Source organism: Solanum verrucosum, unplaced genomic scaffold (assembly GCF_900185275.1).
Source record: "Solanum verrucosum unplaced genomic scaffold, falcon-dt-bn FXZP01000261.1, whole genome shotgun sequence".
In the NCBI taxonomy this organism is placed as follows: Eukaryota; Viridiplantae; Streptophyta; class Magnoliopsida; order Solanales; family Solanaceae; genus Solanum; species Solanum verrucosum.
Genome location: NW_026019969.1, coordinates 9,854,043 through 9,863,508, shown reverse-complemented (window position 1 = coordinate 9,863,508; position 9,466 = coordinate 9,854,043). Strand labels below are relative to the sequence as shown.

At 35.6% G+C, this 9,466-nt stretch overlaps 1 long non-coding RNA gene across 1 annotated transcript; it reads left to right on the top strand.

Moving 5' to 3' along the window:
* The first annotated feature begins 2,640 nt into the window (after positions 1–2,640).
* On the top strand, positions 2,641–8,793 carry LOC125816193 (uncharacterized). The gene is made up of 3 exons (XR_007442211.1): positions 2,641–2,700; positions 8,060–8,120; positions 8,760–8,793. It is a non-coding gene; the product is annotated as an uncharacterized LOC125816193 (long non-coding RNA).
* Positions 8,794–9,466: the final 673 nt, after the last annotated feature.

Below are 9,466 nucleotides of genomic sequence, written 5' to 3'. Positions count from 1 at the left end.
AAAATGCCTACTCTATTTCTACTCCTTGATCTTCTTGAGTACCATAACTTAAATCCATCTACATCCCTAGCCTTGGTTCCTACCCATTTGGTTTCTTGAACATAAGCTATATTGATCTTCCACTTCATAAGAATCTTCACTAACTCTATCGGCTTCCTCGTCAATGTCCCTGTGTTTCAAGACCCAACTCTCAACCTCTAGGATCTCCCTTGGTACCCTTACCACCCCTGCCCCCAGCCTCCCACTGCCAATCAAGTACATGACCATAAACTACATCAAACCCTGAAGCCATTTACGCCAGTTATAGAAAAATCAAGTGTACAATAAACAACAAAAAAGGGGCAACCCTCAACAAATACCCTAAATCTTAAAATTGACAGTTACACAATACAATGACGAAAATAAATAGAAGCAATAAACTATTGAAAAGATGTTGTTCAAAGTAGGAACCAAAAAATGCAGTAGTATTTATAAGGGTGCAGCAATAAATTCACGAACGCAATATCAGATTAAGGAAATCAGTTAACAAGAAAGCAAGAATAAGGGGCTGCACAATCTGTTAAGGAAAAATCAGATTTAGACAGGTGAATCTAGGATTTGTAGAACATTGGTGCACCACTAAAAAAAGAAGGAAAAAATGTATTGAGTGCCAACATATAATATTATTTAACCAAGTGATTCAAAGTCCTCTTAAGTAAATAACTAAACATTTAATCAAGTGCATCATTTAACCTTCTTGTAGTATGGGTGCCAACATATAATATTATTGGTTGCACCGGGGATCGACCTTTAGCCTGTTCCTTTTTGTCTTAGTGATGGATGAATAGACACGATATATTCAATGAAAGGTATTGTGGTTTATGCCATTCGCAAATTGACATAGTATAGAATAACGAGACACGGGTGGAGTTAACGAAAAACTGGAAGTTTTGAGACAGATCATAGAGACTAAAGTTTTCAGGTTAAGCAAAACTAAAACAAAGTATTTCGTGTGTAACTTTAATGACGTAACACTTGAGGCAGAGGTGGAAGTGAGGAACGACTCACAAATCATACCCAAGACCAAGAGAGGAAACTTCAAGTATCTTGGGTCCATTATTATAGGAGACAGAATGATTGATGATGTTTCACATCATATTGGAGTAGGGTGGGTAAATTGAAGGCACACATCCAGGGTACTTTGCGATAAAAATGTGTTGCCATGGCTAAAAGGTATGTTCCATCAAGTGGTGCTTAGACCTACATTGTTGTTTGGGGCACAATGCTTGTCAGTCAAGAACGACCACGTTCAGAAGATGAATGTAGGAGAGATGAGAATGCTCAGATGGATTTGTGCGCGTACTAAGAGAGATTAAATTAGGAATGAAGTTATATTGGGCAAGGTGGGAGTGACCTATAGAGGTAAATAAGGGGAGGTTCATGCTTATGGTGCATGTAAAAACCCTAGGTAGTGGTGAAGAGTGGTGTTTTGGGGTACATCATCTAGAACCTAAGGACGATAGGTGTCAAAAGATTCAATAGATGGGAACTAAATGTGCATGTATGGAACGGATTGGGGACCAAATCTACAATTTATCCTAAATGACCTCAATTCCTGTTAGACTAATGGCAGATTTACTGAAAATTAATTAACATTTGGCTCGAAAGATGAGAAAATTAAAGTACTCTGATTTATTTTTAACAGATGCACCATTTAGGGAAATTAGGGTATTTAGTGCTTCATGCATGTGAGTCTTCAAAATTTAATTGCTGAACATCAGGCACATAAATCATAAGCATAACTGAATCAAGTATCCCGTAAAGCATGAAATTATTGATAAACATAAAAGATGGGATATAGGTGGTGAATAGAACTTACGCTTGATGCCACAATGGTGACATGGACCTTGTCTCACCATAAGATCTGATTATGAATGATTCAGTTCAAATCAGGTTGAATTTGCTGCTGCTAACCATTAGGGTTCAATTTGCTCTCAAAATCTAAAATGTCTGAGTGAGGTGACGGGTCACAAGATATATAGACAGATAAGATTTGGTAGACTACAGCTGGTCCTTTATATGGAAATAGATGAATTATGATAGATTTGTCATTAACTTCTATCTATTCTGAATTATTCTTTTTCCCCTCACGACAGCTCACCAACTTTGATTACGGTAATTTCTCAACTATTTACACTATAACTCCAATGAGAGAAGTCTTAGATTCTCTATCAAATGAAAAGGGGGTTGTGATTTGGGCCGTGGTGTGGGTGGGGTGAATGCTGGATTTGATGAATCTTCAAAATTTTTGGCCTTTAATCTAGTGGTCAAGGCTTATTAAGCAATGAATCTTAAGTCAAGGAAGTGTTAAATAGTTTCAAGATGATAATTCAAATATCTAAGGGTGAGAAAATAAAAGAGTTTTCAAATAATAAGGATGTATAATGCAATTTTTGCCTGCGATTGTGGAATCAAATTAAGTATTGAAAAATCAAAGGAAGGCCCTCAGATTACATTACTGAGAGCAGATCCAGAAAAGAATGACTACATTCAATTTATTTCCAATAATGCTTTTTTACATCCATTTCCCCTTGCACTAGTACAATAATCAAATAGATTGTTTTGCCTAAATATAAGATGGTTTCATTAATACTATGCAGGTGAGAGTTGAAGTCCATACAGGTGGCTCCGTAACTGATAATTGGATAAATTTCTTATTTGGTGAGTATGCCTCAACTTGTGAATTAAATTGAGAAGATACATGTATTAACATAGAGCTGGCTATTTCCTTGGAAATTTTCTTTAAAACTTTGGCTCCTTGATTCTGATATTCTGGTGCACCCGAAAACCACAGTACTGTGAGGTTTGCAAAAGCTCAAGCATCTTAAGGCAAAGTTGGCGCAGTAAAAAAGGGTTTTAGAAAGAACAAACGACGTTTGTTTGCTTATCAGGACAAAATTGTTTTCTAGAAGAACAAACAAACATTTTCAAAAGAAAAGAAAACAAATAAAATCTTTTTGGCCCCCAAGGCCTAGCTCAAGTGGCAAAAGGTGGAGGATTTGTGGCTTAAGTCGCAGGTTCAAGCCCCACACCATGCAAAGCGAAACCCGGTATTTAAGTGGAGAAGGTTAGAGGGGCGGGCCCATTATCCACCGAGTTTAGAAGGTTGTGATTGGTCCAAAGGGCGGGTCACAAACGGATTTCTCGGTTATAAAAAAAAAAAAGAACTTTTTGTTGGTTTTGTTTTACTCAAACCAAAATTGAACCAACTTCTACATTAGCCCCCAAATTCTAAATATTACCACTTTGACCCTCTTCTTGTGAATGAATTTACTGTTTGTAACCTTCTTTTCCAGAAAGAAATGAAAAGAAAATCAGTATCCAAAAATTTCCCAATAGACTGTTCGAACACACCTTAGTGAGTTGCCAAATCATGAATGTTCTCATGTTTTTCTTGGCAGTTTTAATGTCAATTTAAGAGGTCCTTATCTCAACATTAGTTCTGAAAACTAGACTCATAATTTTTTGGTAAGATGATATTGACTCATCTTAAAAAGATTTCCTTGTTCTTGAAATGCAGATATCCTATTATGGTCTTAGTAACTGTTTTATTGTTTAATCGACTTGGTTATGAATGTTTCCTTTTTTAGGTGAGAGTTTCTCTGCTACTGAGATGCAGCAACGACACATATTTTTTCCATCTTACCATGCTTGCGCATTTATATGCCAACATTGACAGAATTTCATGTATTTATCCCTTTATGGCATTAGAGGGATTGAGGAAGATGAGGAGCCCAACATCTTTTCAAATAATTTTTTTGCCCCTTTTCTTTCTAATTGGAACTTTATTCAAGATTCCGTATTGAAATTATTTTTTATTCAAGATTCAGTATCCAAGACCGGAGAATTTCATTTTAAGACAATTTAGGAGAACCCAAGAACTCGCCCATATAATTATGTCAAGTAGAAATTTCCAATCCAAGCAAGAATATTACTGCAATTATCTTTTGATTGTAGTATTTTGGTCAGTGTTTATTTGATGGTGTGGAGTATGCTAAGTTCTTTATTAGAGGATGCAGCTATTAGGTTGTGAATAAAACCCTATTTGGTGGGTAACAATAATTTGCTGCTTTCCTGGTTAGAGAAATAGGGTTTTAGAAGGAATAATATTTTCCACCCTCAGTTCCAGTAGTTTCATTTTGGATAGCCACATGATCCATTATGTTATTATTTATTCTGAAACAAAGTACAATGCAAGACATTGAAGTTGTAATGACAAGCTTATGTAAATCAAATGTCCTTTGAGATGTAATTCTACCACGAGTTCCACAAAAACTAACAAACTTGTAGGTAAGCACATGGTGATAAACATTGGAATTAACATATTAAATGCACCTAAAAAGTAGAATTTGACATATCTAATTCTTGGAAATTCCATCCAATAAAACGGAACCTTCCCAGGACCCCCACACATAGCGGGAGCTTTAGTGCACCGGGCTGCCCTATTGAATCTTATGCATGCACCTCAAAATTCACTTAGAGATTTGGATTTTCTCGGGAACATTCATTGAGCAACAAGCATTATCTTCTGCCATTGGAGATAGAGACGTGGAGCGTTCTGTAGTAGTAGTTGGTGATACGAGCAGCATACCTCCAAGACCAATCTCATTAGGAGGAATGTATTTGTTCCTTGCATAAATTAAAGTAGCATCTTCACCACCGTCTGGTATGTTTTCAAATTCTGGTTCCTGTAGAATGTTATAAAGTTGCCTCTGGAGTCTCTCGATAGGTGCCAAAATGCGTTGTGTAAGCTCTGATCTCTTTCTTTTTGGGACACTGTTAGGATTCCAGATAGGATCTTTGTCTGCTTCTCCCAACAAAAGGTAAATGTTAGTGCACATAAAACAATAAGGTATTTATACAATAGAATTTATTTTGGTCAAGCTAGTATTATTTGTATGGTTAAAGTATAGTTGGACTAGTCAGTTCATATCTTTATTGAAAATCCTCAATTTTAGTTCATTGTGTAAATTAAAGTTAGTTCTTAAAATTTAGGGGAGACACTATAATAAATGACCATTTAGCAAGAAAGAAACCAAAGATTGTGCTTGTAGAGTATCATATAGTAATTACTTCCCTGCGGCTTATTTGGTAAAATCCTGAATGTGTTTTGACATTACATAATTTGACAAGAACATCACAGTAATCGGAAAACGAAAGGAATTTCCTGCATAAAAATAAATTCATGAGTAGTGAATCTTGATACATGCTCATCAAGTTTTCTTAGAGCTCATGGTGTAAATGATTCTTTTGAATATTAGATACCAACATAAACAACCACTTGGACAGTGGAAGAATGCTGATAAAATTTTCTGTCTCACGGTTAAATTTGTTGTGTATGGTCTGTAGATTCTCTTCCCCTGTTTTCCGCTCCTTTTTTTGGTGTGGTTCAAATTTATCCATTTCCAATCAATAGAATAAGAGAAGTTTGTAATTGGAATCAATAGTATTATTGGGTTAACTGTTTCTTCCTTTTCTTTTGAATCAGAATACTATGCACTGCAGAATTACTTTTTGGTAAGGTGCATCTACAATGATTTGGTTGCCGAATTTCACCTATCTCATAATTTCTTTGTGACTAAGGGCTCGTTTGGTACGAAAGATAAGGGATAACTAATCTTGGGATTAATTTTAGGATGAGCTTATCCGATGTTTAGTTGGGATAAGATCACAGGATAACTTATCCCGGGATTGTAGTGTTATTTTTATCCCACATTGAGGGTGGGATAACAATCCCGTGATAACTCGTTCCCAACCAAACATGCCCTAAGTGCTTTGCGATTACTATCATGCAAAACAGAAGAAAGAAATTGGCCGGAAATTGAGTAGAAAGATATTAGTTTCCACTTTCTTAATACTTGTACGCTTAAGAAAGGATATGATTCAGAATATGCATCATATTTGCTGAGACAAGTTATGTGCTCTCTATATATGTGGAAGTATTTTACCATTTGTTTCTTCCATCTGCATGCTCTGTGTTTCTCTGTTTGCATGTCTGGGAATATAGTTATGTAGTGTCCCCCTAACGCGCCACCTTGTTCCACAAGCATTGCAGAGCACTGGTTTTTCAGGTGGCCCAGGTCTCCAATGGGGGGTTTCTGTTTGAGTTCAAAATTAATTAGTGTTTAAACAAAAGCACAATGATCATTGACAACAAAGATTTTCTATAAAAAAATGTAGAGAATGTATTGCACGAGAACGAAAGTGTCATGAAACTAAAGTATGTATAATATTAAAAACAAGAGGAAATTTCCTTGTGTGAAACATGCATTGAGTTTAAGGATGCTTCAACTGTTTCTTTACTCACATTTTCATCACCATGTTAAGGAACCATACAAGAAAGTTGAACTTAGCCATAACCACGAGCTTATGTTGGGCCGTAAGATCCAGTCATTGCATAAACCTCTATCAAATTTTCTAAGGAGCAAAGAATCTAGCCGAGATTTAGCCACCACACTACAAAAGGTCCTCCCTCTTCGAGAAACTGGAATCAGCTATGATCATCTCTATAGCTTTCGCGAAGTTTAAAAGAAAACTCCTCCATTTCTATCCCTAAAGCCGAAAGTCCCTTGTACATCATCATATCCTCTCGTAGTGGTCCCTATGTGACTTCTAAAATCCCCTCAAAAAATCAGTTTCTCAGCACGCGGGATAACTCTCACAACCTAGTCGTACTCCTCCCAGAACAAAAAAGTTTTTTTTGACCTCCTCGTCCAAACCCGTTTGCTGCACATTAACTTATCATTCACCCTCCTAATTTCTACTGCTTGCTCCTTGAGTTCCTTGTCTACTAAAAGCCTACTCTATTTCTACTCCTTGATCTTCTTTAGTACCATTACTTAAATCCATCTACATCCCTGACCTTGGTTCCTACCCATTTGGTTTCTTGTACACAAGCTTTATTGATCTTCCTCTTCATAAGAATCTTCAGAAGAATTCCAGATGTTTTGAGAGCTTAGAGAATGATGTGCACAAGATCAAGTTGAACTTCATCTTACTGCAATGTTTTTTGTGTAATCAAATTTACTCTAATGATACTGTGTCTATCATAGATGTTCTAGATTCTTTATAGCTAGAGAGGAAAGACACTAGAGCTCTATTGTAAATATGGTTTCAGTACTACCCAAGTACTGTTTTGATCCTTGAAATGATACAAAGTTACTGATTTTATAAAAAAAAAATCTTCACTAACTGTAAAAACCCTAGGGAGTGGTGAAGAGTGGTGTTTTGGGGGGTACATCATCTAGAAAGTAAGGACGATGGTTGTCAAAAGATTAAATAATTGGGAACTAAATGTGCATGGATGGTAGGAATTGGGGACCAAATCCCCAATTTATCCTAAATGACCTCAGTTCCTGTTAGACTAATGGCAGATGTACTGAAAATTAATTAACATTTGGCTCGAGAGATGAAAAAAGTAATGTACTCTATGTTTTATTTTTTAACAGATGCACCATTTTATGGAAATTTGGATATTTCGTGTTTATGCATGTGAGTCTTCAGAATTTATTTGCTGAGCATCAGGTAAATAAATCTTAAGCATAACTGAATCAAGTATCCTGTAAAGCATGAGATTATTGATAAATATAAAAGATGGGATATAGGCGGTGAATAGAACTTACGCTTGATGGCACAATGGAGACATGGACCTTGTCTACCCATAAGATCTGATTATGAATGATTCAGTTCAATAAGGTTGAATTTGCTGCTGCTAACCGTTAGAGTTCGATTTACTCTCAAAATCTAAAATGTTTGAGTGAGGTGATGGGTCACAGTATATATAGACAGATAAGAATTTGGTAGACTACAGCTGGTCCTTTTATGGAAATAGATGAATTATGATAGATTTTTCATTAACTTCAATTTCTTTCGAATAATGTTTTTTTACATCCAGAAAAGAACTACTACATTCAATTTATTTCCAATAATGCTTTTTTACATCCATTTCCCCTTGCACTAGTACAATAATCAAATCGACCATTTTGCCTAAATATATGATGGTCTCATTACTACTCTGCAGGTGAGAGTTGAAGTCCATACAGGTGGCTCCGTGACTGATAATTGGATAAATTCCTTATTTGGTAAGTATGCCTCAACTTGTGAATTAAATTAAGAAGATACAGGTATTAACATAGAGCTGGCTATTTCCTTGGAAATATTCTTTAATACTTTGGCTCCTTGATTTCTGATATTCTGGTGCACCAGAAAACCACTGTACTGTGCGGTTTGCAAAAGCTCAAGCATCTTAAGGCAATGTTGCCCTAGTAAAAAAGGATTTTAAAAAGAACAAACCACGTTTGTTTGATTATATGGACAAAATTGTTTTCTAGAAGAACAAACAAACATTTTTAAAAGAAAACAAAACAAAAAAAAAACTTTTGTCGGTTTTCTTTTACTCAAACCAAAATTGAACCAACTTCTACATTAGTCCCCAAATTCTAAATATTAACAATTTGACCCTCTTCTCGTAAATGAATTTACTGTTTCATAACCTTCTTTTCCAGAAAGAAATGAAATGAAAATCAATTTCCAAAAACTTCCCAATAGTTTGTTTGAGCAGACCTTAGTGAGTTGCCAAATCATGAATGTTTCTCTTGGCAGTTTTAATGTCAATTTAAGAGGTCCTTATCTCAAAATTAGTCCTGAAAACTCGATTCACAATTTTTTGGTAAGATGATACTTACTCATCTTAACAAGATTTCCTTGTTCTTGAAATGCAGATATCCTATTATTGTCTTAGCAACCGTTTTATTGTTTAATCGACTCGGTTATGAATGTTTTCTTTTTTAAGTGAGAGTTTCCTGCTACTAAGATGCAGCAACGACATACTTATTTTTTCCATCTTACCATGCTTGCACATTTATGTGTAACCATTGACAGAATATTGTGTATCTACCATATGGATTGTTCTTTATTTCATGCTTTTTTAGTTTTACCATGCTTGTGCATTTATATGTCGCATTTGACAGAATTTCGTGTATCACATGGATTTTTCTTTGTCATTCTTTTTCCATCTTACCATGCTTGCGCATTTATGTCCCCATTGACAAAATTTCGTGTATCCTAGCCATACGGAGTTTTCTTTTTGTCATGCTCACTGACTTCCAAATAACAACCACTATTTATGCCTCAGTTCAAGCAAGTTGGGGTGACTCTATGAATCTTTGTTATCTTGCTTCATTAAAGATCATCTCATCATGCTTAGTGATGTAAAAATATTTATTTCCTATTTAAGATTACTAATGTATACACATGCATAGAAGCGAGGGTTTTTACCCTGCGCGCACCCAAAGGGTTGCGGATGCGAGTTTTCCTTGTCATAAAAAAAATGTATTACACATGCATATTACATAATATATAGAATATCACTTTAACTTTTGAACGCTTGTATGTAGAATTAGGGGAAAAAACAGGGAAGAAATTGTAC